The sequence below is a fragment of the Crocuta crocuta genome, unplaced genomic scaffold, assembly GCF_008692635.1.
Source record: "Crocuta crocuta isolate KB4526 unplaced genomic scaffold, BGI_CrCroc_1.0 scaffold151, whole genome shotgun sequence".
Classification (NCBI taxonomy): Eukaryota; Metazoa; Chordata; class Mammalia; order Carnivora; family Hyaenidae; genus Crocuta; species Crocuta crocuta.
Genome location: NW_027527942.1, coordinates 1,265,638 through 1,274,145, shown reverse-complemented (window position 1 = coordinate 1,274,145; position 8,508 = coordinate 1,265,638). Strand labels below are relative to the sequence as shown.

General features: G+C 44.6%; 1 long non-coding RNA gene across 1 annotated transcript; it reads left to right on the top strand.

Moving 5' to 3' along the window:
- Positions 1 to 1,698: 1,698 nt before the first annotated feature.
- Positions 1,699 to 3,855, top strand: LOC144221845 (uncharacterized). The gene is made up of 2 exons (XR_013332204.1): positions 1,699 to 1,730; positions 3,545 to 3,855. It is a non-coding gene; the product is annotated as an uncharacterized LOC144221845 (long non-coding RNA).
- The last annotated feature ends 4,653 nt before the right edge of the window (positions 3,856 to 8,508 follow it).

Below are 8,508 nucleotides of genomic sequence, written 5' to 3'. Positions count from 1 at the left end.
TGGCGTTCAAAAAGCCTCCCAGTTACAGACGCTGACCTGGATTTGGAGCAAAAATGCTCATTCAATTGTGTTGGTGGTAACAACAACCAGAAAAAATATTTTTTTAAATGTTTTATTTATTTCTAGGAGAGAGAGAGAAAGACAGCGTGAGCAGGGGAGGGTCAGAGAGAGAGGGAGTCACAGACTGAAACAGGCTCCAGGCTCTGAGCTGGCAGTCAGCACAGAACCCGACGCGGGGCTCGAACCCACGAACCGCGAGATCATGACCTAAGCGAAAGTCGGAGGCTTAACCGACTAAGCCACCCAGGCGCCCCAACAACCAGAAAAAATATTACAACCACTTTGCTAAACAATTTTTCTTCCCACTCCTATACATTTACCCAAATGAACTGAAACCTTCTGTTCACATAAAAACCTGTACATGAGGGTTTGTAGCAGCTTTATTCATAATCGCCAAAAATTGAGAACAATCAAAACATCCTTCAACAGGCAAATGGATAAAAAAAAAGCTACGGCACATCTACGGTACAATGGAATAGTAACTGGCAATAAAAAGGAATGAACTACTGATTCACCTAACAAAATGGATGACGCATAAATGCATTTTAAAAATTGAAAGAAGGCAGCCTTAAAAGGCTACATCTGTTATTTTCTTTAGACGACAACCCGGAAAAGGCAAAAAAAAAAAAAGAAACTACAGGAATGGAAAACAGATCAGTGAGTGAGTGAGTGTTGAAGGAGGGGGAGAAGTTGATTACAAAGTGGCTGTACCTGGGAATTTTGAGTGACTTTTACTGCTTGGAAATTAAAAATAATTCAGTAAGGACATCAAGATGAAATCCAGGCTGACAAATAAACCCAACTACATTACAAATGTGTGACATCGGGTAGGAAAGGGTTCACATCAGGCAGAGAGAGAAAAGGAGGCGGACTGCGGCTGCAGGTGGGAGGCTGAAGAAGCGGTGGCGTTGGAGGGGGGGGGAGAGAATGAAGGTATCGCAGACCCGCCTGGGCCAGGTGCCATGCCTGCAGTCTCACAGACTTTCTGATAAGGTCCTAACAAAAACGCAGGGCCGAAAGTCCTCAACGGCTCCCTGGTCGGGACCCCTCTCACTCCTGAGCGTTTTACATTTCGTCTCAATAAACTCTTCTCGCTTTCCTCACTCTCTGTTGTCTGCGAGATTCATTCTTGGACACCGTGAGCCAAGGACCCTGTCCCACCCTCCTGTGACAGCATGACGTCACTGAAGGAGCGGGGAATGAAAGGAACTTACCCAAGTAACTCTGGAACAAAACCCGCGGTGCTCACTGGCTCCTCGAACCGGAAGAGGGTTCTAGCCGCTCTCCAGCATTTCGGTGGGGCTCTAGGGCTGGATCTTTCCGGGGCCAGCTGCCCTGTTACACGGCAAGCCGGACCTATGTCCCCGGGCAGGAGTGGGGGTGGGGGGCTGGGACGGCTGGGGGCCCTGAGGCCCAGGCGAGGCGCAGGGGCCCGGAAGGTGCTCGCGGCTGCGCTCAAGATCAAAGCGGAAAGAACGTAAACCCAGCGTAAACCCAACGTACAACCAACGTAAACCCAGCGTACGCCCAGGTGAACCCAGCGTAAACCCAGCGTAAACCCAGCGTACGCCCAGGTGAACCCAGCGTGAACCCAGCGTAAACCCAGCGTACGCCCAGGTGAACCCAGCGTACGCCCAGGTGAACCCAGCGTGAACCCAGCGTACGCCCAGGTGAACCCAGACGGCTGCAGGCCTCCGACCCCGACACAGGGTCCCCGCTCCTCCGGCCACAGCCTGGCTGGGTTCTAGCGCTGGTTCCTTTCTATCCTATTTGCCTTCTAACTGCAGCTTTTCTTCGGAGCCCCAGGGCCAGAGAATCTGCTCCGGGTCCCTCGGTCCTGCCGGTCCCCACGGCCGTGCGCCGCGTGGGAAGTGGGGTTCCCCTCACTACCGGGACCAGCTTGCTCGGGGGCGCTTGCGCTTCTCCCTTGCTCTCCCCTTTTGTGGTGCAGAAGCTGCCCTTCCACACGAGGAATTGCTCTGTAAACGGGTACATTGGGTGTAACTAGGTATACACGCTATAGGTATAAATTTGGTGTGTCCGTGGAGGTTTGTTCAAAGGCTTCCTATGTCACCGTCTTGCACGGAAGCTCCAAGTCACTTTGGGAGCCACTGCTTTCACTAGATGTGGTAAGGGTGGCGTCAGGGTGGCTCAGCCAGTTAAGCCTCTGACTCCATTTCGGCTCAGGCCATGATCTCATTCTAGCCCTGCGTGGGGCTCTACACTGACAGCGAGGAGCCTGCTTTGGTTTCCCTCATATTCTCTCTCTCTCTCTCTCTCTCTCTCTCTCTCTCTCTCTCTCTCTCTCTCTCTCCCCCTCCCCCCCTTCTCACATACTCTCTCAAAATAAATTTTTTTTTTTTTAAATGCTTAATGGAAGATGAATTCTAGCTAAGAGTGATTAGGGAATCCTTTGTGAAGGTGGAAAATGATGGGCACGACTATGTGCTATAAGGCAAAAAAACATGGGGGGAGGAAGAAGGGGGGAGGGAAGGAGAGGGGGAAGCAAGAAAGAAAAAACAGGAACTGCACCAAAACGCCTGGGTGGCTCAGTTGGTTGACCATCTGATTTTTTATTTCAGCTCAGGTCATGATCCCAGGGTCATGTGATCAAGCCCTGCATTTGTTAAGAGTCTCTCTCCTCCTCTGCCTCTCTCCCCTGCTGTCTCTCTAAAATAAAATTTAAAAATTCATTTTTTAAAATGTACCCAAAAAGCACTGTATTATAGTTGATAAATTTTGTGGTACACAGGGCACGGGTAATTATGAAACTGCTTTCCATGTATACTAAGGTGGAGCAAATAAGTAAATATGATAACAAGAGCCAGGGTACAAGAGAAAAGTGACATGTAAGCAAGAGGGAAAGGCTAGACTAAACCCAAGTGGTGCTGGAATACAGCAGAGATATCAGTGTGAACTCATGTTTAGTATCTATAAAGAAAAATGTAAGTATACATGAGTTAATACACACGTACGTATTTGTATATGAGCTCTACCCAGTAAAGGAGCCTAGTACTAATGAACACACCTAATGCCCAGGTCTTGTTTTCTAAATGCCATTCTTCAGTAGAGCTCTTTGAAGAAACGGCTTTTTCTATAGCTAGGGAAAGGAAAATACTAGATATGCGTGGAGTATCATTAAATGTCAAAAAGTAGCAAAGTGCTTTTTTTTTAAGAAAGGATAAGGCATGTTAAAAGGGCACAGAAGCCAACCTGAAAGACCTCTCAATGGCCAAATAAGGAATATGTGAGCAAAAAAATAATGACGGCACTGGATTCGAATCTAAAGAACAAAATAAATACCTACAATTTGGTACTAATTTCTCAGTAAAGGATCCACCTTGCTGTTGAGAGCTGCGGCTTTTGCCTCCAATTCCTGGGAAGCAACTTCTAACCTTTGGGTGTCCTGCATAATAAGAACGCCTTCGTTTATCTGGAGGCCTTGGCCCTTGCCAGATAATCTATGCTAACAATGTGATTTCAGGGGTAAGGACTTTGCACCAGACAGTATCAGCTCAGCGTTCAAACCACGGTCAAGCACATGTGATCAACCACATGACAAGCCCCAATAAAAACTGGACACCGAGGTCTGGGCAAGATTCTCTGGCTGTCGGTGCTCCACGTGTGTTGCCACACATCATCGCTGGGAGAAGGAAATGCGGTCGGCATGACTCCGCTGGGAAAATGTAACCGGAAATTCTGCACCTGGTGTCCCCTGGACCCTGTCCTGTGCACTTCTTCCCCTCGGCTGATTTTAATTTGCTATAATAAACTGAGTAAAATGACTTTGCTGAATCCTGGGAGTCCCTCTAGTGAATGATTGAGCCTGCAGTCTGTCTTGAGGACCCCCAAGTTGGCAGTTGATGTCAGAAGTGAGGGTGGTCTCGGGGATTACCAAATTTTGCACTGATACAAGTAAGTTATTAAATAAGTAAACAAACAAGGTAGGAGAGAAGGGGCAAATCTTCCCTGCAGAATTCCAAAATAAAAGGGATGAGAGAAATAGAAAATCATTGTTAAAATACTACCATAATAACTGATGCAGGCAAGATCCACTGATGAATGTGAAAATTCAGGGGCCAACAGGATATTTGCATAGCCTCAAAATATGCCTCCAAATATATGTAAATTACTGTAGGGATTTCAGCGTATGTCCACAGACCATTTGACGCTTTTTCCTCCAAGAGGTGGTACATATGTCACAGGTATGTACATAGGTCAAAACACATAGGCTTGTATAATTTAAATATGTACTTTATGTCAAGTAGAGCTCAATAAAGCTGTTTTTAAAAAGAATGAGATGAAAAGATATTTTCATATATTAAATAAAATCAAGTCACATAAAAACAAGTACAGCATAATTCTCTTGACATTAAAGCAAAACTTCTTGGCTTATGCTTATAAATGCATTAAATAGTGTCTAGAATATTATGTAATTAACAGAAACTGCTGTAAGAAAGAATCCCACTCAAAGCTAGATAAAATTTACACTTGTAATCTTCTATTTACACCCCCCCACCCCAGCATTTTTTACTTTAAAATCTTTGAAAATGAACATGAATTACTCGCATAAGGGGAAAGAAATTACATGGAACAGAAAGGTTTATGTCTGAAAGGCAAATGTGACCAAACACACAAAAGAGAAGTGCTATTTTGACCTTGATTAATGTTTCAAAATTGAAGTCTAAGTGAGATAATTGAAATAGAAGCCAAAAGAAAGTGGAATGTGAAATGCTACGTCTTTAGAAACTTGGTTCTTAATATTGATGCATTTTCTGATGTTTTTCTATAAATAATAGATCACAAAATGGGTATTTGGCACAGAGTTGCTTTTAGAAGTGCATTTTCCAATTCTTCACAATACAAAAAAAGAAAAATGTAGTAGACACTAAGGACAAGACATAAAAGAATGCTGATAAAGTAACACAAGGGAACTGATTACAGACACACACGTCACCATTATCATCCAACTAGGTTTCATGCAAAAAACAATGACATATTTTAAGATATTCCATCAAAACAAAACATAATTGTAAATAACAGTTTGTCCAATAAACTACTTCCACATTCATCTCCCTAACAGCAGTGCTTTGTAAATCTAATCGCAACCAATTCTTTTCAACAAATTATCCTGACAAGTGCTTTTCTGGCTTGTTTCTAACGGTAAAGATGGTAACAATAATCATGCCAGGTGTGAAAGCCTGACCTATGCCAGTCACTGTGCTACAGGAGTTATATGACTGCTAATCCTTAGAACAATCTTGAAAGCAGGATATCTTATATAGATGTTTCTTAAAAGTAACAAAATGATGTTCAGACCTAAAGTAACTTGTTCAAGCTAATATCTATAAGAAAGTGTGGTACTGTTTTCACTCCAGTATGTTACCTTTTCATTTTTATGATTTACTTACCAGAAGTAAATTAATCAAACAGCTATTTTCCAGACACCATTCTAGGCTCTGCGTATCCAAAGAGAAGTGCCTTTCAGGAACTCAATCCACGAAGCAGCATAGGAAGCAATGCTAAAGCCAGAGCTATGCAGAGGACACTGAGAAAGCGGAAGGGGCACCTCACCTCTTCAGAGTGGGGCCAGGGGCAAAAGGAAGGAAAAGAGCAAGCGAGCAAGGAGGAGGTGGGAGGCTTGTCTTCCCAGAAGCACCTGGCTTGGTGAAATCTAACAAGAATTAGACAAATGAGGAAGGAGAGAAAGCCTTCCAGGGAGAGACAATTAGATGAAGTAAGGGGAGAAGAAACCCTACGGGAGGGATATGCATTTGTTTGAGGATCCCTAGACAAGAATGTGATTGGATGCAGGAGACACACCTTCCTCAGTCCCTTCAATTCACAAGTGCTAATCAGCACCCCCCAATGTCCTACCACTTAGCCTCTATTCCCCAGCCCGCCTCCCCCTAGGCAGCGCCACAAATTCTCACTGAGGACCCTGAGCAACTACAACTTCATCACCTGTTTAGCAGGGCCTCTCCTTGTAGCAGAGCTTCTCAGGTCTCCCGGGAAGCCTAGGTGACAGGCACACCTAATCCAGCTACCATTGACTTCAAGGTAGGCCACGGTGTTTCCTTTCAGATGCACGGAAACCTTCTCAGATACCAGAAGCCTGAACTTCCTTACAAGTGTTCCCCACACCTATCCTGGGTGTGTCCTGACCCGAGGGTCCCATGTTCTGTAAGTAAGTTCAGCAACATGTGGGCTGTTAAAATGCTCCTGTATGCTGTTCATCTGATCACCACCTAAGACATCCATCTTCCCTGGGCCTGTTGAGAACTAGTGGAGAAAAATCACACAATGGCACAGATTGGTACCACTGGAAAGTCGTGGTTACATGTTTCAGCTGGGCCTGCGGCAAGGCTCCACAGAGTAGGAATAGGAGACATATTCAAAGTTATAGTAAGGGTTTTTTGGGGTTTTTTTTTGGAAGTAAAGGAAAATGCTAATGTGTGGCTACCGTGTTTACTACGGTTTGCCACATTCTAGGACTGATTCAGAAGTGACTAATACCTAGGCATATTGTGAGAAGTCACTGCGTTTCAAGGACAAAGAATCCTCGGAAATCCAGGTATAAAAACATTACCTATAAAAAGGTAAAACCATGTTGGCCTTGGCCTTCAGCACCACAGCAGTGGTTGCTAGGAGATGGTGGTTCAAGCACCACAGTGGTTCTCTAGTTTTGGTGGAAATTAGGAGAGTTGGAGTAAAATGCAGACAGCTGACACTCACTCTGCATGTGACCCCACTCAGTACGTCTTGGATGGTACACCATTTGTTCTCACCCTGGGAGTTCTTGACTTACACTTTAATGCTGATCAACAGAGATAGGAGAAAATGTGATACTACAGATCAGGTATTCATCTTGTGTGTATAAGACAGCATAAGTCTGAAATATGCAAGGTTTCAAAGAGAGAGAACACTCACTAGCCATATTTGAAGAAAAAATCCATCCAATGAAAGGACAGATCCAAATAAACAACTCTGGAATGAAGAACTATGATCTCAAATGGAGTATGGCACTGCAATAGAAAACTGAGCACTAACAGCTGTGGTATAGAAGGCAGTGTAAATGACGTAAATCTCAACATAAGGGAATAGGAACTTCTGTGTCCCGGCATCCTCCAGCAGTACCGCTGCCAGGAAACAATCCAGGTTATACTTTTTCTCAGGCCTTATTAGGTGCTGGGCATGGTGCTACACAGTATGTGCATCATCTCCTTCAATTCTTACAACCTGGGGCAGGGAACTGTCACTCTGCTTCAATATAAGGATACAGGCAAAGAGTGAGTAAACTTATGCTCACCCAGTTAATTTGGTCAGAGCCTAAGATATTTGACATTTTTAACGTGGGTAGGATTACTGTGTCTTATGAAAACCCTTTAGGATTCTAGCATTTTAACTACTCTGTCTTAATCAGTAAGCTGTGTCAGAGCTTACTGGGGGAGCCTCTGGGGGAGCCCTTCCTCCTTTTCTCTACCCCGACCAAGACCAACAACTGTGTTATGGCGTCTCAAGATACATCGCTAATCTCCAGGAATTCAGGGTAAGCGTGGAGAAGGGAGAAGTGGTGCAATCTTCCATTTCAACTTAGACCCTAAAGTAGTAGCTCTCAAACTTTTATATGCAGCTAATTCACCTAGGGGATCCTGTTAAGTTGCAGCTGCTGATCATGTGAACGCAGGGTGGAACGATGATAGGACTTAAGTTTCCAGGTGAAGTTGATGGACTACACTGTGAGGAGCAAAGCCCTAAACCACTAACTCCAAACCAGCTTCTCAGGAGAGCTAACTGAATGGCAGGAGCTGTTGTGGAGCTATTAATAAAGGGGTACTTTGATTCAAATACCTTTTCTTTATGTGTGTTAACTGCCTCTGGAAACCTAGAAGGGGGGAGATTTGAGGAGAGAGACCCATGGTGATTGGCACAAGTTTCCAACCCTTAGGAGGTTCCTGGTTGTTAACGGGAGTAACAGCAAAAATATGCCTAACATCTTTAACAAGTGAAAACTGTAACAAACCTCTGGAGATGAGGAGAGCTGAAGTGCTTAATTTCTCTGCTTTTCATAGTAAGGATGGATAATGTTTAAAGTACTAAGTGGAGATGTAAATACAGATTGTTTAAAACGACAATAGCAATGACTAAGAGAATGGCAAAACAAGTAATTCCAGGTGCCAGTGGATCACAGGCAAGGCCATATGGGATGTCCTGGGACAAAGAGCCCACAAACTCTCCAGGTCTAAGGGGTCAACAACCCAAACTGTTAGGTACTCCTTGCCATGAAAAAAACACTACCTTTTGGGGCGCCTGGGTGGCTCAGTTGGTTAAGCATCCGACTTCGGCTCAGGTCATTTATCTCACAGTTCACGGGTTCGAGCCCCACGTCGGGCTCTGTGCTGACAGCCAGCTCAGAGCCTGGAGCCTGTTTCAGAGTCTGTGTCCGCC